At 45.4% G+C, this 27,776-nt stretch overlaps 1 long non-coding RNA gene across 1 annotated transcript in view; it reads right to left on the reverse strand.

Annotated features, from left to right (window-relative positions):
- Nucleotides 1–217: 217 nt before the first annotated feature.
- The window catches only part of LOC148150499 (uncharacterized), a 171,391-nt gene continuing 143,832 nt past the window's right edge, over nucleotides 218–27,776 (reverse strand). The window contains exon 3 of the long non-coding RNA XR_015756873.1: nucleotides 218–302. This is a non-coding gene — a long non-coding RNA (uncharacterized LOC148150499). The remainder of the gene's footprint in view (nucleotides 303–27,776) is intronic.

Genomic DNA, 27,776 nt, shown 5'->3' on the forward strand with positions numbered 1-27,776 from the left:
CGCTGAAAAGTTGGAGAGTCTGAGACAAGCCTGAGCACGGGCCAGTGAGACATACAGGAAGGCAGAGTGTGTGAGACAGAGAGAACCCTGAGGGCAGGAACCTGCCCCAACAGAAACTGCAGAGACACTCCACATTCCATACCTTATATGGAAGAAAACTCCAGCACACAAGAGTGTCGGTTATAGGAGTGGCAGGTGAGAGAACGAGTAAATGACATTAATGTCAAAAAGAGATCTTAATCAGGAGCCTCAGTGTTCCTTCCAGAGAAGGGGTTCAATGGTTGAGAACCTGCAACTCCGAGCTGGTGGGAATACAGCAGTGATTAACTCAATACATGTCTCCCCAAAGCCTGTTCACCATTTACAAGACACAAGTCTGACATGTCCAAGGTAACAATAATGGTTTTGCCACTTGACCAGAAATCTGGAGATCAACTCTAATGCGCCGGAAACCCAGATCGAATCCTAACAGGGCACCTGATGGGGTTTAATAATCACCACTTCCAGTTCTCCTCCAAGCCACACACCATGTTGACTGGGAATTGTATCACTGTTTCTTCACTGTTATGGTACAAAATTCTGCAACTTCCTCCATGACAGTAGTGTGGACATCTTTAGATGACACGGACTGCAGCAGCTCACCATCATCTTCTCAGGGCATTTAGGGATGGGCAGTAAATGCTGGCCCAGACTGCGACCCTCCCATGTCCGATTAATACATAATAAGAAATCTATAAGATTGGACTTTAAAGCCGGAGCCAGCCATGGCAACCATGAATTGATTGTTATAAAAACCTACCTGGTTCACCAATGCCCTTTAGGAAAGCAAATCTGCCCCCTTAACTGGTCTGGGCCTACATATGACTCCAGAGCCACAGCAACGTGACTTAGTCTTAACTGTCCCCTGAAATGGGCGAAAGTGAGGACTGCAGGTGCTGGAAAAGCGCAGCAGGTCAGGCAGCATCCGAGGGGCAGGAGAATCGATGTTTCAGGTTTTTGCTGTCCTCTGAACTGGCACAGCAAGACACTGAGTTGCTAAAAGAAAATCCAAAGGGATTTGGTTTGGAGAGTGGGGGGCAGGAGAATGGGAGGGAAAGTGTCATTTAAGAGATTGAGGAGCGAGAGGAGAAACCAGGAAATGGAATTGGACGAGAGAAGGATGGGGAATAGAGTGGATTTGGGAACTGTGAAGAGCAGTGTGAACTGATTCATTTTAGTAGGAAGAACTTGGACTGACCATACAAAATAAACAGTACCATTCCAAATGGTACATAGGAGCAGAGGGAAGCTTCAAACGGTTCAGAAAAGATTTATAAGGATGTTGCCAGGGTTGGAGGGTTTGAGCTATAGGGAGAGGCTGAACAGACTGGGGCTGTTTTCCCTGGAGCATCGGAGGCTGAGGGGTAACCTTATAGAGGTTTATACAATCATGAAGGGCATGGATAGGGTAAATACACAAGGTCTGTTCATGGGGATGGGGTGTATAGAACTAGAGGGTATAGGTTTAAGGTGAGAGGGGAAAGATATAATAGAGACCTAAGGGGCAACTTTTTCACACAGAGGGTGGTGCATGTATGGAATGAGCTGCCAAAGGAAGTGGTGGAAGCTGGTACAATTGCAACATTTAAAAGGCATCTGGATGGGTATATGAATAGGAAGGGTTTGGAGGGATATGGGCCAGGTGCTGGCAGGTGGGACTAGATTAGGTTGGGATATCTGGTCAGCATGGACGGGATGGGCCAAAGGATCTGTTTCCATGCTGTACATCTCTATGACTCTATGACACACTTCATTGGAGGTAACAGGCCAGACTGGGTGAGTGGTCAATAAAGCTTACAAAATCCTCAGCTTTACAATTGGAGGAATGGAGTACAAAAACAAAGAGTTTTTAACACAGGATTAGCCGTGGCCATTTTCCTCGGATGGTGATGGCTAGCACGTGGGGACATAACTTTAAATTGAGGGATGATAGATATAGGACAGATGTCAGAGGTAGTTTCTTCACTCAGAGAGTATTCGGGGCATGGAACTCATTGCCTGCAACAGTAGTAGACTCATCAACGTTAAGGGCATTTAAATGGTCTTTGATATGGATGAAAATGGAATAGTGTAGGATAGAGGAGGCTTCAGATTGGTTTCACAGGTCTGCGCAACATCAAGGGCCGAAGGACTTGTACTGCGCTGGAATGTTCTATGTTCTATGGCTGGGGTATTGTGTCCGACTTTGAAGGGATTAGACAGAATGCAGAATAGATTTACAGGAATGGTTCCAGGATAAGGAACTTCAGTGAAGAGGACAGATTCAAGAAGCTGAGAAAGTTTCATTAAAGAGGAGATGAATGAGGGGAGATTTGACTGTGATGTTTGAAATCACGAGAACACAAGTATTAGGAAAAGGGAGGTTACTTGACCTTGCTGTGGTCGACCATTCACTAAGACCATAGCTTTTCTGATAGAGATCTTCCTCCACTTTCCTGCTTGCTGCTTATAACCCTTGACTGTTAACGATCCAAAATCTCAGCTTTAAATACATTCATTTACACAGCCTCCATTGCTCACTAGTGAACAGAATTCCAGTACTGATGGGCTTTAAAAATTATATCTTCACAGCAGACCATCAAGAGTTAATCATAACAGCTTAATTGCTGTCTGGGAGTGTGATAGGGTCAGGTACTCTCAAGTGGTTAGGGTCTGGAACGCACTGTCTGAGATTGTATCCAAAGAGAATTGTACAGGCATTGGAAAACAACTATTTGTTTTGGGGAAAGATGTGAGGGAGTGGGATTAGCTGAGCTGCCTTTGCAGAGATTGGGTGCTGAGAAGATGGGCTGAATAGCCTCCTTCTGTGAGATAACCATTTCATGATTTTATCCATTTAAATTACAGTTTTCCTTGTTCAGGTGTAAAAACAAGAAAAATGAGATTATGGATTCCACAGCTGTCTCATGCACAAAGCAGTGGATTGAAAGAAACCTCATTATCTTAATATTACCTCGGGTACACCCCTAATCCCCAATGGCTGCGTGCAGCTTCCCCTCCTCCCCTCTGAACTGCATTGGATGTTTTCAGATCCACAGGCCTGACCCTTATTGGATGGTGGTCTCATGTGATGGGGAAGGGTGTGGGAATGTGATATTAAAGAAGCAGGACTGATAGACGTTTTTATTGATCCAGATCTTGCCTTACAGAGAGAGTAGTACACACTTACAAATGTTAAAACTGAGCAGATAATTTACTGAAATATTGAGCTGACCTTTATTAAAATTCTCATTCTCTGTTTCAGTCATCTCCTGCTTGGATTTTCAAGATGGCAACCTGTAACTGGCCATAGGAATCAGTGTTAGTGCCAGTTATTTACAATATACATATATTAAAGACTTGGATGGGTTGACAGGGTTGATGCAGCAAGGTTGTTTTCTGTTTTGAAAGAATTGAGGTTGAGAAGGCATAATCTCAGAATAAGGGGTCACATATTTAAAAGAGCGATGAGAAGAGACTGTTTTCTCAGAGAGAGTAGTCAACCTGTGGAATTCTTTACCGCAGACGGCTGTCGAGAGAGGGTCATTAAGCATATTCAAGGCTGAAAGACAGATTTTTAATCAGTCAGGAAATCAAGCGTTGTGGAGAAAAAAGCAGGAAGGTGAATTTGAGGATTACCAAATCCGCCATAATCTCATTGAATAGTGGAGCCGATTTGATGGGCTGAATGCCCTACTTCTGCTCCCACATGTTACGGTCTTATGGAATTAAAGTCTAATGGTGACCATGAAGCCACTGTTGATTTTTGTAAAATCTCATCTGGTTCATCTTACCTGGTCTGGTCTACACATTAATCTGAAATATGGTTGACTCTTAACTGCTCCCTGAAATGTCCCAGCAAATCTCTCAGATGTATTAAAGCACTTAAAAGTGTCAAAAAAGTAATGCTACTGGATGGAAAAGGCATTAGAAATGGCAATCACAACTCTCCAAAGTCCTCCTTAATAACATTAGATTACTTACAGTGTGGAAACAGTCAGTAGGGGAATGGGTCTGGGTGGGTTACGCTTTGGTGGGTCGGTGTGGACTTGTTGGGCTGAAGGGCCTGTTTCCACACTAAGTAATCTAATGTAAAAACATCTGGAGGCTAGTGCCAAAAATAGGAGAGCTGTCTCACAGACTAGTCAAGTAACTGTGGGATACAGTAAGAAGAGAGTTGTCCTGGGAATCCTGAACATTGAATCCAGACTCCAATGAAGTTCCGTGGCTTCAGGTTATTGCTGAGCAGGTGCTGCTTGATAGCACTGTGGATGACCCCTTCCATCACTTTACTGAGGATCGAGAGGAGACTGATGGGGCGGTAGTTGGCTGGGTTGGATTTGTCCTGCTTTTTGTGAAATAGATGTACCTGGGCAGTCCTACAATATTCACCACCAAGAGTGGCTCAGCAGCAGTACTACTGATCGAGCTGGTCGGGTCCTAAAGGGGACGGCTGCTAAACTCCATCTGTGACAGGTGGTGAGGGTACCAACAAGAGGAAAATCCCAAAAGGTGGTTGGGGTCTGGAATGTACTGACTGGGAGGGTAGATGAGGCAGAAAACCTCGCAACCTTTAAAATGTGCTTGGATGAGCATTTGAAGTGTTTTAACATTCAAGGCTATGGGCGCAGTGCAGGAAAGTGGAACCAGTGGTATACTTTTGGCAATACACGTTTGATTGGTCAAAGGGCTGCTTCTCTATTGCAGGATTTTATGTATCTATAAGGCTGAAGCATTTGCAACAATTTTCAAACAGAAGTGCCAAGTGGATGATTCAGCTCAGTCTGCTTCAGTGGTTCCCAGCATCACAGATACCCGTCTTCAGTCAATTCAATTTACTCCACATGATACCAAGAAACTGTTGAAGACACTGGATACTGCAAAGACAATGGGCCCTGACAACATTCTGGCAATAGTATTGAAGGCTTGTGCTCCTGTACTTGCTGCTCCCCTAATCAAACTGTTCCAGTACAATCACAACACTAGCATCTGCCTGACAATGTGGAAAATTGCCCAGGTACATCTAAAGTGATAAACTCATATTTATTGTCCACTCCTCATAACCCAGCAAGCAGTTACAAGTCAACTGCATTGCTGTGCGGCTGGAGCCACATATCGGACTGATTTCCTTCCCTAAAGGTCATTAGTAAATCAGATGGATTTTTACAACAATCAATTAGGCTAGATTTTAATGCCATATTTCTTTTGTGTTGAATTCAAATTTCACCAGCTGGCATGTTGGGATTTGAAGCTATTCCCCAGAGAAGAGTGAGCATGGTGTTCTGGAATACTAGTCCAGTGGCATTACCACTACGCCACCAGCTCCAGGAGATGTCTGGAGTTTGGAGCTACAGTTCAGGAATGAGTAATGATACCTGGTAATGTGCTAAACAATAATCTCATTCAATACACTGGTGAAGTCAATATACTCATTCGAAAACAATTTAAATGATAATATTAGTGATAATATTTAAAAAAGAGAATATGTTTATTGACAGTGACGAGGTTGTGTATAAAAGAAGAAAGGAAGAAAAAGCAACTTTATTACACCACAAACAATAAGCCCAGATTCACCTTCAATCTGTGGGAACAGCAGTTATTCTTTGGAATAGAAACTGACAGGATCCATCTCTGGCAGCCAGATTGTTTCATGTCAAATGACTTTGACAACGTAGTGGAATTTCAAAAGCAGCTCACAATCTCCACATAGCCAGCTCAATTTCAGAATGATGGGATGAAATAAAGTCAGCGACAGTAGTCACCTGTGTCCTGAACATTAGGTTTGAGCAAACAATGCAGAATTATGTGACCCCCCCCCCCCCCTCCTCTGGCTCGAGAATTAAAGTGAGCAGACCTTACCACAAAGCAGAATAATGTGAAGTCACAAAGCAACATGGCAGAACGTCAACAACTTAATGCCGTATCCCAGAGACAAAACTGGAAGAGAAAAGGGGAAACAAAAGGGCAATGCAACAGGAAGCTTACCATCCTGGGTGTTGAAGCAGTGGTCTCTGGCACTGAGCCTGGCTCTGTGGCTCAAAAGGAAAGGGGGGAGAACAGAAAAGTGTTAGCAGCAAGAGACTTAATAGTTGGAGAAACGGACAGGAGATTCTGTGTTCGCTAACGAGTCTCCCAGAAGGTATATTGCCTCCCTGTTGTCAGGGTCCAGGATGTGTCTGATCGCGTCTACAAGATTCTGAAGAGGGAGAGTGAGCAGCCTAAAGTCATGAAGCACATTAGTACCAATGACATAGCTAGGAAAAGGGATGAGGATCCAAAAGGTGATTTCAGGGAGTTAGATTGGAAGCTAAAAAGCAGGTCAAGCAGAGTAGTAGTCTCAGGATTATGACTGGTGTCACATGCTAGTGAGGTGAGGAACAGGGAGCAAATGCAGCTAAACACGTGGCTACAGGGCTGGTGCAGGAGGGAGGGCTCCTAGACCATTGGGATACCTTCTGGGGAAGGTGGGACCTATACATGAAGGATGGGTTACACTTAAACTGGAAGGGTACCAATATCCTGGGCAGGAGATTTGCGAGAACATTTCAGGAGGGTTTAAACTAGTTTGGCAGGGGGTTGGGAACCACAGGTACAGATCAGAGGAGGAGGGTAGTTATCAGGAAGAATATACAAATGATAGAGAAAAGAGAAGGGTTACAATATGTCTGTTGCAATGTAAGGAGTGTCAGGAATAAAAGTGATGAACTTAGAGCATGGATTAGCACTTGGAACTACGATGTTGTGACTATAACAGAGACATGATTTCACAGGGGCAGGAATGGTTGCTGGATGTTTGAGGGTTTAGATCTTTAAAAAAAACACAGGGAGGGGGAAAAGAGGAGGGGGAGTAGCATTGTTAATTAGAGAGGGCATCACAGCTGCAGAAAAGGAGGTTGTTGAGGAGGGTTTGTTTACTGAGTCAGCATGGGTGGAAGTCAGTAACAGGAAAGGAGCAGTCACTTTATTGGGTGTTTTCTATAGACCCTTGAATAGCAGCAGAGAGATGGAAGAACAGATTAGACAGCAGATCTTGGAATGGGGCAGATGTAACAGAGTTGTTGTTATGGGTGACTTCAACCTCCCCAATATTGATTGGAATCTCGTTAGTGTAGATGGTCTGGATGGAGCCGATTTTGTCAGGTGTGTCCAGGAAGGATTCCTGACTCAATATTCCTGAAGAAGGGCTCATGCCCGAAACGTCGATTCTCCTGCTCCTTGGATGCTGCCTGACCTGCTGCGCTTTTCCAGCAACACATTTTTCAGCTCTGATCTCCAGCATCTGCAGTCCTCACTTTCTCCTCAATATGTCAATAGGCCAATTAGGGGGGAGGCCATGTGGGATTTGGTGCTAGGCAATGAACCAGGCCAGGTGTCAGATCTCTCAGCAGGAGAGCATTTCGGTGACAGTGACCACAACTGCCTCACCTTCCCCATAGCCATGGAGAGGGTTAGGAATAGACAGTATGGGAAGGTAATTAACTGAGGGAGGGGAAATTATACAGCTATTAGGCAGGAGCTGTGGTGTATAAATTGTAGAATATAAACTGGGAACAACTGTTCCACGGGAAATGCACAACAGAAATGTGGAGGCTGTTTAGGAGCAATTGTTGCAAGTTTTGGATAACTTTGTCCCACCGAAACAGGCAAGGAATGGCAAGATGAAGGAGCCACGGATGACAAGAGAAGAAGAGCTTCTTGTCAAGAGGAAGAAGGAAGCTTACTTAAGGGTAAGGAAGCAAGGATCTGGCACAGCTTTAGAGGGTTACAGGGTAGTTCGGAAAGAATTCAAAAATGGACTGAGGAGAGTTAGGACGGGGCACGAGAAAACCTTGGTGGGAAGGATTAGGTAAAAACAAGGATGGCCGATGCTGGAAACCAGAGTCTAGAGTCTGGAAAATCGACATTTCGGGCAAAAGCTGAACTTATCTGGTCAGGTCCACGCCCCCCTACAACCCACCCTCCCATCCTGGCACTTTCCCCTGCCACCGCAGGAACTGTAAAACCTGTGCCCACTCCTCCTCCCTCACCTCCATCCAAGGCCCTAAAGGAGCCTTCCACATCCATCAAAGTTTTACCTGCACATCCACCAATATCATTTATTGTATCCGTTGCTCCCAATGTGGTCTCCTCATTGGGGAGACTGGACGCCTCCTCGCAGAGCACTTTAGGGAACATCTCCGGGACACCCGCACCAATCAACCACACCGCCCTATGGCCCAACATTTCAACTCCCCCTTCCACTCAGCCGAGGACATGGAGGTCCTGGGCCTCCTTCACCGCCGCTCCCTCACCACCAGACGCCTGGAGGAAGAACGCCTCATCTTCTGCCTCGGAACACTTCAACCCCAGGGCATCAATGTGGACTTCAACAGTTTCCTTATTGCCCCTTCCCTCACCTCACCCCAGTTCCAAACTTCCAGCTCAGCACTGTCCCCATGACTTGTCCTACCTGCCTATCTTCCTTTCTACCTATCCACTCCACTCTCCTCTCTGGCCTATCACCTTCATCCCCTCCCCCACTCACCTATTGTGCTCTATGCTACTTTTTCCCCACCCCCACCCTCCTCTCATTTATCTCTCCACCCTGCAGGCTCTCTGCCTGTACTCCTGATGAAGGGCTTTTGCCCGAAGCATCGATTTTCCTGCTCCTCGGATGCTGCCTGAACTGCTGTGCTTTTCCAGCACCACTCTAATCTAGACTCTGAGAAGGATTGGGGAAAACCCAAAGGTTTTCTACATTTATGTAAGGAATAACAGAATGATCAGAGAGAGGATAGAGCCAATAAGGGATAGTGGAGGGAACTTGTGCCTGGGGTCTGAAGAGGTGGGGGAAGGCCCTAAATGAATTTTTAGCTTCGGTATTCAATAGAGAGAGGGACCATGTTGATAGTGAGAACACTGTGGACCAAGTTAATAGGCTTGAACAAATTGATATTAAGGAATTGGATGTGTTGGAAATTCTGGCAAGTATCAAGAAAGATAAGGCCCCAGGACTGAACCAGATATATCCAAGGGTACTACAGGAAGTGAGGAATGAGATTCCTGTGCCTCTGGCAATGATCTTTGCATCCTCACTCTCCACTGGAGTAGTACGGGATGATTGGAGGGAGGTGAATTTTGTTCCTCTGTTCAAGAAAGGGAAAAGGGAAATCCCTGGGAATTACAGACCAGTCAGTCTTACATCTGTGGTAAACAAGGTAATGGAAAGGATTCTGAGATTTATGACTATTTGGAAAAGCATAGTTTGATTAAAGATAGTCACCATGGCTTTGTGAGGTGCAGGTCATGCCTCATAAACCTTATTGAGTTCTTTGAGGATGCAATGAGACAAATTGACGAAGGTCGAGCAGTGGATGTGGTATATGTGGATTTCAGTAAGGCATTTGATAAGGTTCCCCACAGTAGGCTCATTCAGAAAGTTAGGAGGTATGGGATACAGGGAAATGTGGCTGCCTGGATACAGAATTGGCTGGCCAAAAGAAGACAGCGAGTGGTAGTGGATGGAAAATACTCAGCATGGAGGTTGGTGACCAGTGGTGTCCAGTAGGGATCTATTCGTGGGCCTCTGTTCTTTGTAGTTTTTATAAATGACTTGGATAAAGAAGTGGAAGGGTGGGTTAGTAAGTTTGCTGATGACACAAAGGTTGGTGGTGTAGATAGTGTCGAGGGCTGTTGCAGGCTACAACAAGACATTGACAGGATGCGGAGCTGGGCTGAGAAGTGGCAGATGGAGTTCAACCTGGATAAATGTGAAGTGATTCATTTTGGAAGGTCAAATTTGAATGTTAAATACAGGGTTAAAGACAGGATTCTTGGCAGTGTGGAGGAACAGCAGGATCTTGGGGTCCGTAAATCCCTCAAAGTTGATACAGATGCTAAGAAAGCCTATGTTGTTTTGGCTTTCATTAAGCTTAAGATTGAGCTTAAGAGCTGCGAGGTTTTGCTGCAGCTCCCTGAAACCCTGGTTAGACCACACTTGAAATAAAGAAAGAACAAAGATCAAAGAGAATTTACCGCCCAGGAACAGGCCCTTTGGCCCTCCAAGCCTGAGCCGATCCAAATCTACTGTCTAAACCTGTCACCCAATTCCTAAGCATCTGTGTCCCTCTCTTCTCCACCTACTCATGCATCTGTCCAGACGCATCTTAAATGAATCTACTGTGCCTGCCTCTGCTACTTCTGCTGGCAAAACATTCCACCTACCACCCTCTGTGTGAAGTATTTGCCGCGTGTATCCCCCTTAAACTTTTCACCTCTCACCTTGAACGTGTGACCTCTTGTTATTGAATCCCTCACCCTGGGAAAAAAAAGCTTATTTCCATCTACCCTGTCTATACCCTTCATGATTTTGTAAACCTCAGACAGGTTCCCCATCAACCTCCTTTTTTCTAATGAAAACAATCCTAACCTACGTAACCTCTCTTCATAGCCAGCACCTTCCATACCAGGCAACTTTCTTGTAAACCTTCTCTGCACCCTCTCCAAAGCCATATCCTTTTGGTAATGTGGCGACCAGAACTGCACACAGTATTCTAAATGCGGCCTAACCAATGTCTTGTACAATTTTAACATGGCCTGCCAGCTCTTATACTCAATACCCTCTCCAACAAAGGCAATCATACCATATGCCCTCTTGACCACTCTATCCAACTATGCAGCCACCTTCTGGGTACAATGGACCTGCACTCCCAGATCTCTCCGCCCATCAACTTTTCCCAAGGCTCTTCCGTTTACTGTATAATTCACTCGAGAATTAGACTTCCCAAAATGCATCGCCTCACATTTTCCTGAATTGAACTCCATTTGCCACTTCTCTGCCCAACCCTCCAGTCTATTTATATTCTCCTGTATACTTTGACAGTCCCCTATGTTTTCTGCTACTCCATCAATCTTCGTGTCATCTGCAAACTTACTGATCAGACCAACAGTGCCCTCTTCCAGACATTTTTATATTACAAACAACAGTGGACCCAATACTGACCCCTGTGGAACACCACTGGTCACCTTTCTCCATTTCGAGAAACTCCCTTCAACTACTACTCTCTGTCTCCTGTTGCTCAACCAGTTCTTTATCCACCTAGCTAGAACACCCTGCACACCATGTGACTTCACTTTCTCCATTAGTTGACCAAGGGGAACCTTATCAAACGCCTTACTAAAGTCCATTTATATAACATCTACAGCCCTTCCTTCATCTATCAACTTGGTCACTTCCTCAAAGAACTCTATTAAGTTGGTAAGGCACGACATCCCATCACAAACCACGTTGCCTATCAATGATAATCCCATTCTTTTCCAAATTTAAATAGATTTTATCCCTCAGTACCTTCTCCAGCAACTTTCCCACCACTGACGTCAGGCTCACTGGTCTGTAGTTACCTGGAATATCCCTACTACCCTTCTTATATGGGAGGATAACATGAGCAACCCTCCAGTCCTCCGGCACTTCACCTGTGTTTAAGGATGCCACAAAGGTATCTGTCAGGGCCCCAGCTATTTCCTCTCTTGCCTCCCTCAGCAATCTGGGATAGATCCAATCTGGTCCTGGGGATTTGTCCACCTTAATATCCTTTAGCCTATTCAACACATCTTACTTCCTTATGTCAATGTGATCCAGAGTAAACAAACTTCTCTCTCTAATCTCATGTCCCTCTTCTCGGTGAACACCAATGCAAAGTAATCATTGAGAATCTCACCCATTCTCCCAGGTTCGACACACAACCTTCCTTCCTTATCCTTTGGTGGACTAACCCTTTCTCTAGTTACCCTCTTGCCTCTTAGATAAGAATAAAAGGCCTTGGCATTCTCCTTAATTCTGCTCACTAAAGTTATTTCATGACCCCTTTTAGCCCACTTGATTCCTCGTTTAAGATTGGTCCTACTCTCCCGCTATTCCTCCAGGGCCTGTTCTGTTCTTAGCTGCCTGGACCTTATGTACACTTCCCTTTTCCTCTTGGCTAGTCGCATAATTTCTCCTGTCATCCACGGTTCACAAATCTTGCCCTTCCTAATCCTTGTTTTCAAAGGGACATGCCTATCCTGCACTATCTTTAACCTATCTTTGACAGCCTCCCACATCTCAAATGTGGATTTCCCTTCAAATAGCTGTGTCCAATCCACATTTCCCAGCTCCTGCTGAATTTTGATATAATTGGCCTTGGCCCAGTTTAGTACTCTTCCCTTAGGACCACTCTCACCTTCTGGAATATTGTGTCCAGTTCTGATTGCCTCATTATAGGAAGTATGTAGATGCTTTCCAAGGAGATTTACCAGGATGCTACCTGGATTAGAGAGCTTGTCTTATTAAGAGAGGTTGAGTGAGCTAGGGCTTTTCACACTGGAGAGAAGAAGGAAGAGAGGTGTTGATAGAGTTGTATAAGGTAACGAGAGGCATAGATAGAGTAGATAGCCAGAGGCCTTTCCCCAGGGCAGAATTTCAAGGTGATTGGAGGAAGGTATAGGGGAGATGTTAGAGGTAGTACTGAGCCGTACTGTTCTATGTTCTATGTTCAATCACAATATGCAAAGCTTGTCTGAAGCTGCCAAGGTCAAATGGACTAAATCTCCCTCACTCACTGGACAGTGTCTCTCTTCTTAAAGTTTATGATGGTGCCATCCATCAACACTGGAAAGAACATTTCCAACAACTGCTCAACTATAAATTACCAGCGGCAGCCCTGGTAAGTATGTTAGAATCTATGAGTGGAGTCCAATCGATGGAGAGCTGCAACAAGCATTCAAACACATGGAAAAAAACAAAGTTGCTGGCCCTGGAAATATTCCAGCTGAGATCTTCAAAGCTGCTGGTGGGATTTTGCTGACATCACAATTTTGTGCACTCATCCTATGGATTTGGGAAAAAAATTAACTTCCTCCATTCCTGACTTCAGGGATACAAACCATTCTAACTGCCTTCAAGAAGGGAGAAAAGTCATCTGTGGAAAATATTGGGTTAGTGCCCTCTGCTCCAGATCCTGACCACCTCCCTGTTGATTCACTTCCTTCCTGTGACTGAGGAAACCCTCCTAAAGACTCAGTGCAGCTTTAGACCTTCTAGCAGAACATCTGTCATGACCATTGTAACCAGAAAAATTCAAGAATTATAACTATGACAACACAAAAAATTCTTCATTGCATCCATTGACATGACCAAAGTATCTGACTCAAGGAATTCAAAGGACTCTGTCGATTACTCACCAGAGATTTTAATTTCCAAGAAACTTCATCACAATCGCGCAACTGCATCATAATGACATGATCGCAACTGCCTTGAGGAGATCTGAAACAGATGTCCCAGACACCACCAACCCCATCCCTGGGTATGTCATGTCTCACTGGTACACCCTTCCTATCAAATATAGGAATTCAGGGAGCTGTTGATTATCCCTGGTGCTGATATCTGCACAGAGTGTGACTGGCTGTGGTTCCTCTCAGACAATATGGATCAGATGGAGCAGCCTTTGGAAGCACTGAGGTGTAGTGATTGTAACAAGGTCAGTCAGGTGGACCTCATGGAATATGAGTTCCCTGATTGGGGCTGTTTGTTTATCTGATCTAATCAGGGAGCCCTGGATGACAAGATATAAACAGGCATGTCAGACATCCTGTTCTTTCTGAGGGAGCTGGATCAATGTCAAGGACTCTCCATGTGTAAGTACAGGGTGGCTTGGAGACAGGATACTGGCCTCTGTGGAGTTATTTAATAAGGAGCATACAGGAGGCAGACAACGTGACAGATTGGAGTTTCAGGGAGGTGGTCACACCATAGGTACACTCAGGTAGATGGCTGACTGCCAGGAAAGGTAGGCAGGTTTCTTTTTAAATTCATTTGTGGGACTTGGGAGTCACTGTCTGGCCAGCATTGGTAGCCCATCCCTAGTTGCCCTTGAGAAAGTGCTGGTGAGCTGCCTTCTTGAATCACTGCAGTTCACTTGTTGTGGGTTGACCCACAATGCCCTTACGCAGGGAATTCCAGGATTTTGACCCAACAACTGTGAAGGAACGGTGATATATTTCAAAATCAGGGTGGTGTGTGGCTTGGAGGAGAATTTGCAGGGGGGTGGTGTTTCCAAATACCTGCTGTCCTTGTCCTTCTAGATGGAAGTGGTCGTGGGTTTGGAAGGTGCTGTCTAAGGTCGTGCAGGAGTGTCCTGTCCTATCCAATACCATTTTGGATACTGTTGACGTGGAATGTAGCAGCAGCAGCAGCAGGTCTTTGGCACCACGACTGGTTCTGCTGTAAAGCAGAGAGTGGCAAAGTCCAAACAAGCAATTGTGATAGGGGACTCGATAGTCAAAAGCACAGACAGGTGTTTCTGCAGCTGATATCTTGGCTTTAGGGTGGTGTGTTGCCTCCCTGATGCCAGGTTGAAGGCGATCTCAGAGTGGTTGCAAAAAATTCTCAAAGGGGACCAGAAGCATGTCATTTATTGTATCCGTTGCTCCCGATGCGGTCTCCTCTACACTGGGGAGACAGGATGCCTACTCACAGAGCGCTTCAGAGAACATCTCTGGGACACCCGCATCAACCAACCCCACCGCCCCGTGGCTGAACACTTCAACTCCCCCTCCCACTTCAACAAGGACATGCAGGTCCTGGGCCTCCTCCATCACCACTCCCTCACCACCTGATGCCTGGAGGAAGAACACCTCATCTTCTGCCTTGGGACCCTCCAACCCCACAACATCAATGTGGATTTCACCAGTTTCCTAATTTCCCCTCGCCCCACTTTATCCCAGGTCCAACCTTCCAGCTCAGCACCACCCTCATGACCTGTCCTACCTGCCCATCTTCCTTCCTATCTATCCACTTCACCCTCCCATCTGAGCTGTCACCATTAACCCCCATCTCCATCCACCTATCACATTCTCAGCTACCTTCCCCCCCAGCCCCACCCCCCTCCCATTTATCTCTCCACCCCCTCATTCCTTATGAAGGGTTTTTGCCCAAAATGTCGATTCGCCTGCTGCTCGGATGCTGCCTGACCTGCTGTGCTTTTCCAGCACCACACTCTCGACTCTGATCTCCAGAATCTGCAGTCCTCACTTTCGCCTACTTTTTCCCTGGAGCATAGGATGCTGAGGGATGACCTTATAGAGGTTTATAAAATCATGACGGGCATGGATAAGGTGAATAGAAAACTTCGTTTTCCCAGGGTAGGGTAGTCCAAACCTAGAGGGCATAGGTTTAAGATGAAAGGGGAAAAATTTGAAAGGCACTTGAAGGCAACTTTTTCACACAGAAAATGACGTGTATATGGAACGAATTGCCAGAGGAAATGGTAGAAGGTAGGAATAATAAATTAAACTGCATTTATTTCAATGCAAGGGGCCGAACAGGGAAGGCAGATGAACTCAGGGCATGGTGAGGAACATGGGACTGAGATATCATAGCAATTACAGAAACATGGCTCAGGGATGGGCAGGACTGGCAGCTTAATGTTCCAGGATACAAATGCTACAGAAAGGATAGAAAGGGAGGCAAGAGAGGAGGGGGAGTGGCATTTTTGATAAGAGATAGTATTACAGCTGTGCTGAGGGAGGATATTCCTGGAAATACATCCAGGGAAGTTATTTGGGTGGAACTGAGAAATAAGAAAGGGATGATCACCTTATTAGGATTGTATTATAGACCCCCTAATAGGCAGAGGAAAATTGAGAAACAAACTTGTAAGGAGATCTCAGCTATCTGTAAGAAAAATAGAGTGTTTATGGGAGGGGATTTTAACTTTCCAAACATAGACTGGAACTACCATAGTGTTAAAGGTTTAAATGGAGGGGAATTCGTTAAGTGTGTACAAGACAATTTTCTGATTCAGTATGTGGATATACCTACCAGAGAATGTGGAAAACTTGACCTACTCTTGGGAAATAAGGCAGGGCAGGTGACTGAGGTGTCAGTAGGGAAGCACTTTGGGGCCAGCGACCATAATTCTATTAGATTTAAAATAGTGATGGAAAAGGATAGACCAGATCTAAAAGTTGAAGTTCTAAATTGGAAAAAGGCCAATTTTGATGGTATTAGACAAGAACTTTTGAAAGCTGATTGGAGGTAGATGTTCTCAGGTAAAGGGACGGCTGGAAAATGGGAAGCCTTCAGAAATGAGATAACAAGAATTCAGAGAAAGTATATTCCTGTCAGGGTGAAAGGAAAAGCTGGTAGGTATAGGGAAGGCTGGATGACAAAAGAAATTGAGGATTTGGTTTAGAAAATGAAGGAAGCATATGTCAGGTATCAACAGGATAGATTGAGTGAATCCTTAGAAGAGTATAAAGGAAGTAGGAGTATACTTAAGAGGGAAATCAGGAGGGCAAAAAGGGGACATGAGATAGCTTTGGCAAATAGAATTAAGGAGAATCCAAAGGGTTTTTACAAATACATTAAGGGCAAAAGGATAACCAGGGAGAGAATAGGGCCACTCAAAGATCAGCAAGGCAGCCTTTGTGTGGAGCCACAGAAAATGGGGGAGATATTAAATGAGTATTTTGCATCAGTATTTACTGTGGAAAAGGATATGGAAGATATAGACTGTAGGGAAATAGATGGTGACATCTTCAAAATTGTTCATATTACAGAGGAGGAAGTACTGGATGTCCTGAAACACATAAAAGTGGACAAATCCCCCGGACCTGATCAGGTGTACCCAAGACCTCTGTGGGAAGCTAGGGAAGTGATTACTGAGATATTTGTATCATGGATAGTCACAGTTGAGGTGCAGGAAGACTGGAGGTTGGCTAACGTGGTACCACTGTTTAAGAAGGGTGGTAAGGACAAGCCAGGGAACTATAGACCGGTGAGCCTGACCTCGGTGGTGGGCAAGTTGTTGAAGGGAATCTTGAGGGACAGAATGTACATGTATTTTGGAAAGGCAAGGACTGATTAGGGATAGTCAACATGGCTTTGTGCGTGGGAAACCATGTCTCATAAACTTGACTGAGTTTTTTTGAGAAGTAACAAAGAGGATTGATGAAGGTGTGATTTATATGGAATTTAGGTAAAAACAAGGACTGCAGAAGCTGGAAACCAGATTCTAGATTAGAGTGTTGCTGGAAAAGCGCAGCAGTTCAGGCAGCATCCAAGGAGCAGGAAAATCAACGTTTCGGGCAAAAGCCCTTCATCCTCTATTCCTGATGAAGAGCTTTTGCCTGAAACGTCGATTTTCCTGTTCCTCGGATGCTGCCTGAACAGTTGTGCTTTTCCACACCACTCTAATCTAGAATCTATATGGACTTCAGTAAGGCATTCGACAAGGTTCTCCATGGGAGACTGGTGAGCAAGGTTAGATCTCATGGATACAGGGAGAACTAGCCATTTGGATACAGAACTGGCTCAGAGGTAGAAGACAGAGGGTGGTGGTGGAGGGTTGTGTTTTAGACTGGAGGCCTGTGACCAGTGGAGTGCCACAAGGATCAGTGCTGGGTCCACTACTTTTTATCATTTACTTAAATGATTTGGATGCGAGCATAAGAGGTACAATTAGTAAGTTTGCAGATGACACCAAAATTGGAGGTGTAGTGGACAGCGAAGAGGGTTACCTCAGATTACAACAGGATCTTGACCAGATGGGCCAATGGGCTGAGAAGTGGCAGATGGAGTTTAATTCAGATAAATGCGAGGTGCTACATTTTGGGAAAGCAAATCTTAGCAGGACTTATACACTTAATGGTAAGGTCCTAGGGAGTGTTGCTGAACAAAGAGACCTTGGAGTGCAGGTTCATAGCTCCTTGAAAGTGGAGTCGCAGGTAAATATGATAGTGAAGAAGGGGTTTGGTATGCTTTCCTTTATAGGTCAGAGTATTGAGTACAGGAGTTGGGAGGTCATGTTGTGCCTGTACAGGACATTGGTTAGGCCACTGTTGGATTATTGTGTGCAATTCTGGTCTCCTTCCTATCGGAAAGATGTTGTGAAACTTGAAAGGGTTCAGAAAAGATTTACAAGGATGTTGCCAGGGTTGGAGGATTTGAGCTATAGGGAGAGGCTGAACAGCTGCGGCTGTTTTCCCTGGAGTGTCGGAGGCTGAGAGGTTTACAAAATTATGAGGGGCGTGGATAGGCAAAGTCTTTTCCCTGGAGTTGGGGAGTCCAAAACTAGAGGGCATAGGTTTAGGGTGAGAGGAGAAAGATATAAAAGAGACCTAAGGAGCAACTTTTTCACACAGAGGGTGGTACGGGTATGGAATGAGCTGCCAGAGAATGTGGTGGAGGCTGGTACAATTACAACATTTAAGAGGCAGTTGGGTGGGTATATGAATAGGAAGGGTTTGGAGGAATATGGGCCGGGTGCTGGCAGGTGGGATTAGATTGGGTTGGGATATCTGTCGGCATGGATTGGTTGGACCGAAGGGTCTGTTTCCATGCTGTACATCTCTATGATTCTATGACTCTATAAATGAGCAGAATTACAACATTTAAAAGATATTTGGACAGGTACATGGATAGGAAAGGTTTAGAGGGATATGGGCTAACCACAGACATTTGGGATTAATTCAGATTAGGAAACAGGTTCGGTACGAATAAATTGGTCTGAAGGGTCTGTTTCCATGCTGTATGACTCTATGACCCAGTAGAGGTGGTGTACAGTATGGAGTGCCTTAACATTGACTCCGGACTCCATGAATTCTCATGACATCCGGTTAAACATGGACAATGAAATCTCCTGTTAAGTACTATGTATTGTCCTCCCTCGGCTGATGAATTAGTAATCCTTTGTGTTGCAAGGGGGTGGCAAAGGCATAGAGACTGACTAGAGGGCATAGGTTTAGGGTGAGAGGAGAAAGATATAAAAGAGACCTAAGGAGCAACTTTTTCACACAGAGGGTGGTACGGGTATGGAATGAGCTGCCAGAGAATGTGGTGGAGGCTGGTACAATTACAACATTTAAGAGGCAGTTGGGTGGGTATATGAATAGGAAGGGTTTGGAGGAATATGGGCCGGGTGCTGGCAGGTGGGATTAGATTGGGTTGGGATATCTGTCGGCATGGATTGGTTGGACCGAAGGGTCTGTTTCCATGCTGTACATCTCTATGATTCTATGACTCTATAAATGAGCAGAATTACAACATTTAAAAGATATTTGGACAGGTACATGGATAGGAAAGGTTTAGAGGGATATGGGCTAACCACAGACATTTGGGATTAATTCAGATTAGGAAACAGGTTCGGTACGAATAAATTGGTCTGAAGGGTCTGTTTCCATGCTGTATGACTCTATGACCCAGTAGAGGTGGTGTACAGTATGGAGTGCCTTAACATTGACTCCGGACTCCATGAATTCTCATGACATCCGGTTAAACATGGACAATGAAATCTCCTGTTAAGTACTATGTATTGTCCTCCCTCGGCTGATGAATTAGTAATCCTTTGTGTTGCAAGGGGGTGGCAAAGGCATAGAGTCTGGGTGAGAGATTTCACTTTCCACCACTAAGAGTTGCTGGATAACAGCACTACTGACTGACCTGGTCAGGTCCTAAAGGACATAGCTGCTAGAATGGGTCTGCAGCAGGTGGTGAGGGAACCAACAGAAGGGAAAAATGTACTTGACCTCATCCTTACCAATCTGCCATGTGCAGATGCATCTGTCCATGAATGTATCAGTAAGACTGACCACCACACAGTCCTTGTGGAGACGAAGTCCCTCTTCACACTGAGAATGTCCTCCACTGTGTTGTGTGGCACTATCACTGTGCTAAATAGGTCAGACTTTGAACATATCTAACAATTCAAAACTGGCCATCCATGAAAAGCTGTGGGTCACCAAGAGCAGCAGAACTGTACTCCAGCACAATCTGTAACCTTTTACCATCAAGCCAGGGGATCAAACCTGATTCAGTGGAGAGTGCAGGAGGACATGCCAGGAGCAGCACCAGTCATAATTAAAAATTAGATATCAACCTCGGTAACTGCTCCTTAAATAGTGTCCACATGTCTGCTGTGTCCTCTCTGTGGAACAATTGCTCCCAGTCTGTACTTCCCAACTCCTGTCTGATAGCGTCATAATTTCCTTTTCCCCAATTAAATATCATCCCTCGGTAACTGCTCCTTTCCGTCTCCAAGGCGATGCTAAACGTGAGGCAGTTGTGGTCACTGTCACCAAAGTGCTCTCCCACCAGGAGATCTGACCCCTGTCCTGGCTCGTTGCAGAGCACCAAATCCAAAATGGCCTCTCCCCTCATCGGTCTGTCTACATACTGAGTAAGGAAACCCTCCTGAACACACCTGACAAAAACGGTTCCATCCAAACCATCTGCACTAAGGAGGCTCCAGTCGATGTTGGGAAAGTTGAAGTCACCCATAACAACAACCCTGCTACATCTGCATTTTTCCAGAATCTGCCCACCTATGAGATCCTCAATCCCCTACTGCTATTAGGGGGTCTGTAGAAAACCCCCAATGCGGTGGCTGTTCCCTTGCTATTCCTAACTTCCATTCAAACTGACTCAGTCGACAAACCTTCCTCAACAACCTTCGTTTCTGTCGCCGTGATGCACTCTCTGATTAGCAATGTTGCACCCCCTCCTCTTTTCCACCCTCCCTGTTCTTTTTAACCGTTCTAAACCCTGGAACATCAAGCAACCATTCCTGCCCCTGTGAAACCCACGTCTCCGTTATGGCCACAACATCGTAGCCCCAAGTACTGATCCATGCTGTAAGTTCATCACTCTTATTTCGGACACTCCTTGCATTAAAGCAGACACACTTTAACCAATCCCTTTGTTTCATCGCGTGAGAAACCTTCCTGATAGATTCAATATATCCTGTTACTGCCCCATCTGCAACTGACCCCCTCTCAGACATGTGACTCTGATTCCCACCCCGACCTGCCAAACTAGTTTAAACTTTCCTGAATCCCACGAGCAGATCTCCCATCCAGGATATTTGTGGCCCTCCAGTTCAGGTGCAACCCATCCTTCATGTACAGGTCCCACCTTCCCCAGAAGGTATCCCAATGGTCTAGGTATCTGAAGCCCTCCCTCCTCCACCAGCCTTGCAGCCACATGTTAAGCTGCATTCGCTGCCTGTTCCTCATCTCACTGTCTCGTGGCACCGGTAGCAAACCTGAGATCACTACTGTACTCGTCCTGCTCTTCAGCTTCCAACCTAACTCTCTGTGGTCACTTTTCAGATCCTCAATCCCTTTCCTGACTATGTCATTGGTGCCAATATGTACCACGATTTCTGGCTGCTCACCCTCCCCCTTCAGAATCCTGTAAACCCGATCGGTGACATCCCGGACCCTGGCACCAGGGAGGCAACAAACCTTCCGGGAGTCCCGTTCCTGACCACAAAATCTCCTGTAATTCCTTCTAACTATTGAGTGCCCTACCACTAGCGCTTTTCTATTCTCTCCCCTTCCCTTCTCAGCCACAGTGCCAGGATAGTGCCAGAAACCTGACAACTATGGCTTTCCCCTGGTAGGCTGTCCCCACCAGCAGTATCCAAAACGGTATACTTATTGCTGAGGGGAACGGCCACAGGGGATCCCTGCTCTGACCGTCGGTTCCCTTTCCTCCCCCTGACAGTAACCCAGCTGTCCTTATCCTGTGTCTGGGGAGTGACCACCTCCCTGTACATCCTCTCAATTTCCCCCTCAGCCTCCCGGATGATCTGTAGTTCATCCAGCTCCAGCTCCAGTTCCCTAACTCGGTTTTCGAGGAGCTGGAGTTGGGTGCACTTCCCGCAGATGTAGTCGACAGAGACATGTGAAGTGTCCCTCACCTGCCACATTCTGCAGGAGGAACATGCAACTGCCCTAACATCCATATCCCGCTACTCTGAAAGCCCGCACAGGATTAAACAAGGGAAGGGAAGGAAAAAACAGAGAAACCTGAAAACTTACCTAGTTTACAGACTCTTAGTAAGGTTAGAGGAGGTGGGTGGGAGGGAGGCCCTACGGTGTAGGGTCTCGGGTTTAGAGCTCACCCACTTAAACACTTCCCAGAATTCCTTCACTCCTCCCTCATATTTCTCAGCAAATGGAGGCCCCAACGCCTGAGGTAAGTCTCACATTTACCATAGCCTTGGAGAGGGAAAGGAGCAGTTACTGAGGGAAGATATTTAATTGGGGAAAAGGAAATTATGACGCTATCAGACAGGAGTTGGGAAGTACAGACTGGGAGCAATTGTTCCACAGAAAGGGCACAGCAGACATGTACAGACTGTTTAAGGAGCAGTTATTACGAGTGATGCACGAATTTGTTCCTCTGAGACAGGTAAGAAGGGGTAAGATGAAGGAACCTTGGATGATGAGAACAGAGGAATGTCTCGTCAAAAGCAGCTTACATAAGGTGGAGGAAGCAAGGATCTAGCACAGCTATAGAGGATTACAGGCTTGCTAGAAAGGAGCTCAGAAATGGACTGAAGAGAGCCAGGAGGGGGCACGAAAAAGACTTGGCAGGAAGGATTAGGGAGAACCCAAAGGCATTTTACTCATACGTGAGGAATAAGAGAATGATCAGGGAGAAGGTAGGGCCGATCAGGGATAGCGTGGGGAACTTGTGCGTGGAGTCTGAGCAGATAGGGGAAGCCCTAAATGAGTTTTTTGCTTTGGTTTTCACCAAGGAAAGGGAACTTGTTGTAAATGAAAACTTAGTCAGCTTAGAGGAGCTGGGATACAGTCTTGACCAGATCAAGACTGATAAAGTTGATGGGCTAGAAAGTTTGGAAAACATTAAGACTGATAAGTCTCCAGGGCCAGACCAGATTTATCCTCGGCTGCTCCGGGAAGCGAGAAAGGAGGTTGCGAAGCCGCTGGCGAAGCTCTTTGCCTCCTCACTCTCCACAAGAGTCGTACCGGAGGATTGGAGGGAGGCGAATGTTGCTCCTCTTTTCAAGAAGGGTAATAGGGAAATCCCTGGCAATTACAGACCAGTCAGTCTCATGTCTGTGGTCAGCAAGGTTTTGGAAAGAATTCTGAGGGATAGGATTTATGACTATCTGGCAAAGCATAGTGCGATTAAAGGCAGTCAGCATGGCTTTGTGAGGGGCAGGTCATGCCTCACTAATCTTATTGAGTTCTTTGAGGAGGTGTCAAGACAGGTCGACGACAGCCGAGCAGTGGATGTGGTGTATATGGACTTCAGCAAGGCATTTGATAATCCCCGTGTTAGGCCATTCATAAAGTCAGGAAGTATGGGATACAGGGAGATTTGGCTATCTGGATTCGGAATTGGCTGGCTGACAGAAGGCAGAGAGTGGTTGTAGATAGGAAGTATTCTGCCTGGAGGTCAGTGTTGAGTGGGGTCCCGCATGGCTCTGTTCGTGGGCCTCTGCTCTTTGTAGTTTTTATAAATGACTTGGATGAGGAGATTGAGGGGTGGGTTAGTAAATTTGCAGATGACACAAAGGTTGGAGGTGTCATTGATAGTATTGAGGGCTACGGCAGGCTGCAGTGTGACATTGACAGGATGCAGAGCTGGGTTGAGATATGGCAGATGGAGTTCAACCTGGATAAATGCGAAGTGATGCATTTTGGAAGGTCGAACTCAAATGCTGAATATAGGATTAAAGACAGGATTCTTGGCAGTGTGGAGGAACAGAGGGATCTGGGTGTGCAAGTACATAGATCCCTCAAAGTTGCCACCCAAGTGGATAGGGTTGTTAAGAAAGCATATGGTGTTTTGGCTTTCATTAACGGGGGAATCGAGTTTAATAGCCGCGAGGTTTTGCTGCAGCTCTACAAGTCCCTGGTGAGACCACACTTGGAATATTGTGTCCAGTTCTGGTCGCCCTACTATAGGAAAGATACAGAGGCTTTGGAGAGGGAGAAAAGAAGGTTTACCAGGATGTTGCCTGGACTGGAAGGCTTGCCTTGTGAAGAAAGATTGACTAAGTTTGGACTTTTCTCTCTGGAGAGAAGGAGGAAGAGAGGAGACCTGATCGAGGTGTACAAAATAATGAGAGGAATAGATAGAATCAATAGCCAGAGACTTTTCCCCAGGGCAGGATTGACTGGTATGAGAAGTCATAGTTTGAAGATATTAGGAAGAAGGTATAAAGGAGACGTCAGAGGTAAGTTCTTTATGCAGAGAGTTGTGAATGCATGGAATGCGTTGCCAGCTGTGGTGGTGGAAACAGAGTCATTGGGGACATTTAAGCGATTGCTGGACATGCACATGGATGTTGAGGGGTGCGTAGGTTAAGTTACTATATTTGGCACAACATCGTGGGCTGTACTTTTCTATGGTCTATGTTCTAACCTGGTGAAGCTGTAAAACAGGGTTGCTTGTATATCAAACAGCAAAAGCATCAAGTGATAACTAGAGTTAAGCAATCCCACAAATAATGAATCATATCCAAACTCTGCAGTCCTGCCACATCCAGTCATGAATGGTGGTGGACAATTAAACAATTCACTGGAGGAGGAGGAGGCTCCATAAATATTAACATCTTCAATGATGAAAGAGCTCAGCACATCAGTGCAAAAGCTAAGTATTTGCAGCAATCTTCAGCTGGAAGTGACAAGTGGCTGATCCACCTCTCCCTCCACCAGAGGTCTCCATCATCACAGCTTCCAGTCTTCAGCTAATCCATCTAATGTCAAGGAATGGTAAGAGGCATTGGACTTTTTTTATTCATTGGCATCTTGGGGAGGCCAGAATTTCTTGGCCATCCCTAATTGCCTGGAGGGCAGTTAAGAATCAACCACATTGCTGGGACCTGAAAACATTGCAGCAATAGTCCTGCTGACTTGTGGTGCAGAACTTGCTGCACTCCTAGTAAAGCTGTTCCAGTACAGCTACAACACTGGCATCAACCTAACAATGTGGAAAATTGGGAAAACGTGAGGACTGCAGATGCTGGAGAGTCAGAGTTAAAACGTTTGGTGCTGGAAAAGCAGGTCAGGCAGCATCCAAGGAGCAGGAGAATCGACGTTTTGGGTTTAATCCCTTCATCAGGAATGTCACAAATCTCTATATACAAAAAGCAGGACAATTGCAATCCAGCCATCAGTCTACTCAATTATCAGAGTTAAAAATCACACAATACCAGGATATAGCCCAACAGATTTAATTGGTTAAAAATCACGCAACACCAGGTTATAGTCCAACAGGTTTAATTGGAAGCACACTAGCTTTTGGAGCGACGCTCCTTTATCAGGTGGTTGTGGAGTTCACGATTGTAAGACACAGAATTTATAGCAAAATTTATAACTTCACTTGAGAATGTAACTTTTTAAAAAAAGGTTTTGCTATTTACATATGGAAGAAGTGAAACTAACATGGTCATTTTAACAGAGAAGAGACTTAACAAACAATCAAGGTCTTTTTCAATATATCATTTCAGTTATATCACACTGTAAACTTTTGCTATAAATTCTGTGTCTTACAATTGTGTCCTCCACAACCACCTGATGAAGGAGCAGTGCTGCGAAAGCTAGTGCTTCCAATTAAACCTGTTGGACTATAACCTGATGTTGTGTGATTTTTAACTTTGTCCACCCCAGTCCAACACCAGCATCTCCAAATCTCAAGTATCAGTAAAGGGATTAAAGATATCATAAATAATGTTATCAAACAGCAGTTTACACAGCAATAACCTTCACAACCTCATTACAGCCTTGGATCAAACATGGACAAAAGAGCTGAATTTCAGAGGACAGGTGAGAATGACAGCCCTTGATTTCATACATAGTGGCTTACATCAAGGCTGTGTTGGACTGACTGTGGCATCAAGGAACCCGAGCAAAACTAAAATCAATGACAATTAATGGGTTGGCATATAAAACATTGGTGTGGATGTTGGAGATCAGCCATCTTAGCTCCAGGACATCTCTGCAGGGGTTCCTCAGGGTAGTGTCCTAGGCCCAACCAGCTTCAGCTTCATCAAACATAGAGTCATAGAGATGTACAGCATGGAAACAGACCCTTCGGTCCAACCTGACCATACCGACCAGATATCCCAACCCAATCTAGTCCCACCTGCCAGCACCCGGCCCATATCCCTCCAAACCCTTCCTATTTAAATACCCATCCAAATGCCTGTTAAATGTTGTAAGTGTACCAGCCTCCACCACTTTCTCTGGCATCTCATTTCATACACGTACAACCCTCTGTGTGAAAAAGTTGCCCCTTCGGTCTCTTTTATATCTTTCCCCTCTCACCCTAAACCTATGCCCTCTAGTTCTGGACTCCCCGACCCCAGGGAAAAGACTTTGCCTAGTTACCCTAACCATGTCCCTCATAACTTTGTAAACCTCTATAAGTACACCCCTCAGCCTCCGACGCACCAGGGAAAACAGCCCCAGCCTGTTCAGCCTCTCCTTGTAGCTCAAATTCTCCAACCCTGGCAATATCCTTGTAAATCTTTTCTGAACCCTTTCAAGTTTCACAATATCTTTCCAATAGGAAGGAGACCAGAATTGCACGCAATATTCCAACAGTGGCCTAACCAATGTCCTGTACAGCCGCAACATGACCTCCCAACTCCTGTACTCAATACTCTGATCAATAAAGGAAAGCATCCCAAACACCTTCTTCACTATCCAATCTACCTATAACTCCACTTTCTAGGAGCTAGGAACTTGCACTCCAAGGTCTCTTTGTTCAGCAACACTCCCCAGGACCTTACCATTAAGTGTATAAATCCTGCTAAGATTTGCTATCCCAAAATGCAGCACCTCGTATTTATCTGAATTAAACTCCATCTGCCACTTCTCAGCCCATTGGCACATCTGGTCCAGATTCTGTTGTAATCTGAGGTAACCCTCTTCGCTGTCCACTACACCTCCAATTTTGGTGTCATCTGAAAATTTACTAACTGTACCTCTTATGCTTGCATCCAAATCATTTATGCAAATAACAAAAAGTAGAGGGCCCAGCACCGATCCTTGTGGCACTCCACTGGTCACAGGCCTCCGGTCTGAAAAACAACCCTCCACCACTACCCTCTGTCTTCGACCTTTGAGCCAGTTCTGTATCCAAATGGCTAGTTCTCCCTGTATTCCATGAGATCTAATCTTGCTAACCAGTCTCCCATGGGGAACCTTGTTGAGCACCTTACTGAAGTCCATATAGCTCACATCTACCGCTCTGCCCTCATTAATCCTCTTTGTTACTTCTTCAAAAAACACAATCAAGTTTGTGAGACATGATTTCCCACGCACAAAGCCATGTTGACTATCCCTAATCAGTCCTTGCCTTTCCAAATACATGGACATCCTGGCCCTTAGGATTCCCTCCAACAACTTGCCCACCACCGAGGTGAACACCTGAGATACAGTCAATGGTGAGCAGAGTCCCTGGCTCTGTGCACAAAGTCTCTCTGTTGCTGTTTTTCAATGTTAGTTGCTGGTGAGCCCTGCAACGCCAGTCTTTTTTTCCTGAATGTGCTGCAAGTATATGGGAGCTATGGCAGTAAATGGCAGACAGCAATGTCCTTGGATGCAGCTGGTGCTTGTTGATTGTGCCCTAAATTGCTGTTTAAATGGTGTCCTTCAGAACGAGTGGCAAGCTGAATTCAGCCGGATTTCATTCCGAAATCTAGGTCGAGTTTTCTTGATGTCTTGCTTGTTTGGTAATATAGGAAGCTGAATATTAATGAAGTGAGCTGGGCTGTTAACAGGGCGTTTCATTAGCAAAAATCTTCCTTAAAAGGTTACTCATTGCTGCCTAGTGAGAAACTCACCACGCTTCTTGTGAAAAGCATAAAAGATGAAGCAAGATACTAACAATGTTCCTCAGACTGTTACAAGGTTATGTTTCCACACTCCTGCATGAACTGCTGTGTCAAGAACCTCCATATAAGAACATGACAGGAGCA

The sequence above is a fragment of the Chiloscyllium plagiosum genome, unplaced genomic scaffold (assembly GCF_037043375.1).
Source record: "Chiloscyllium plagiosum isolate Xiang-an unplaced genomic scaffold, Cpla_swu_hap1 HiC_scaffold_4, whole genome shotgun sequence".
NCBI lineage: Eukaryota > Metazoa > Chordata > Chondrichthyes > Orectolobiformes > Hemiscylliidae > Chiloscyllium > Chiloscyllium plagiosum.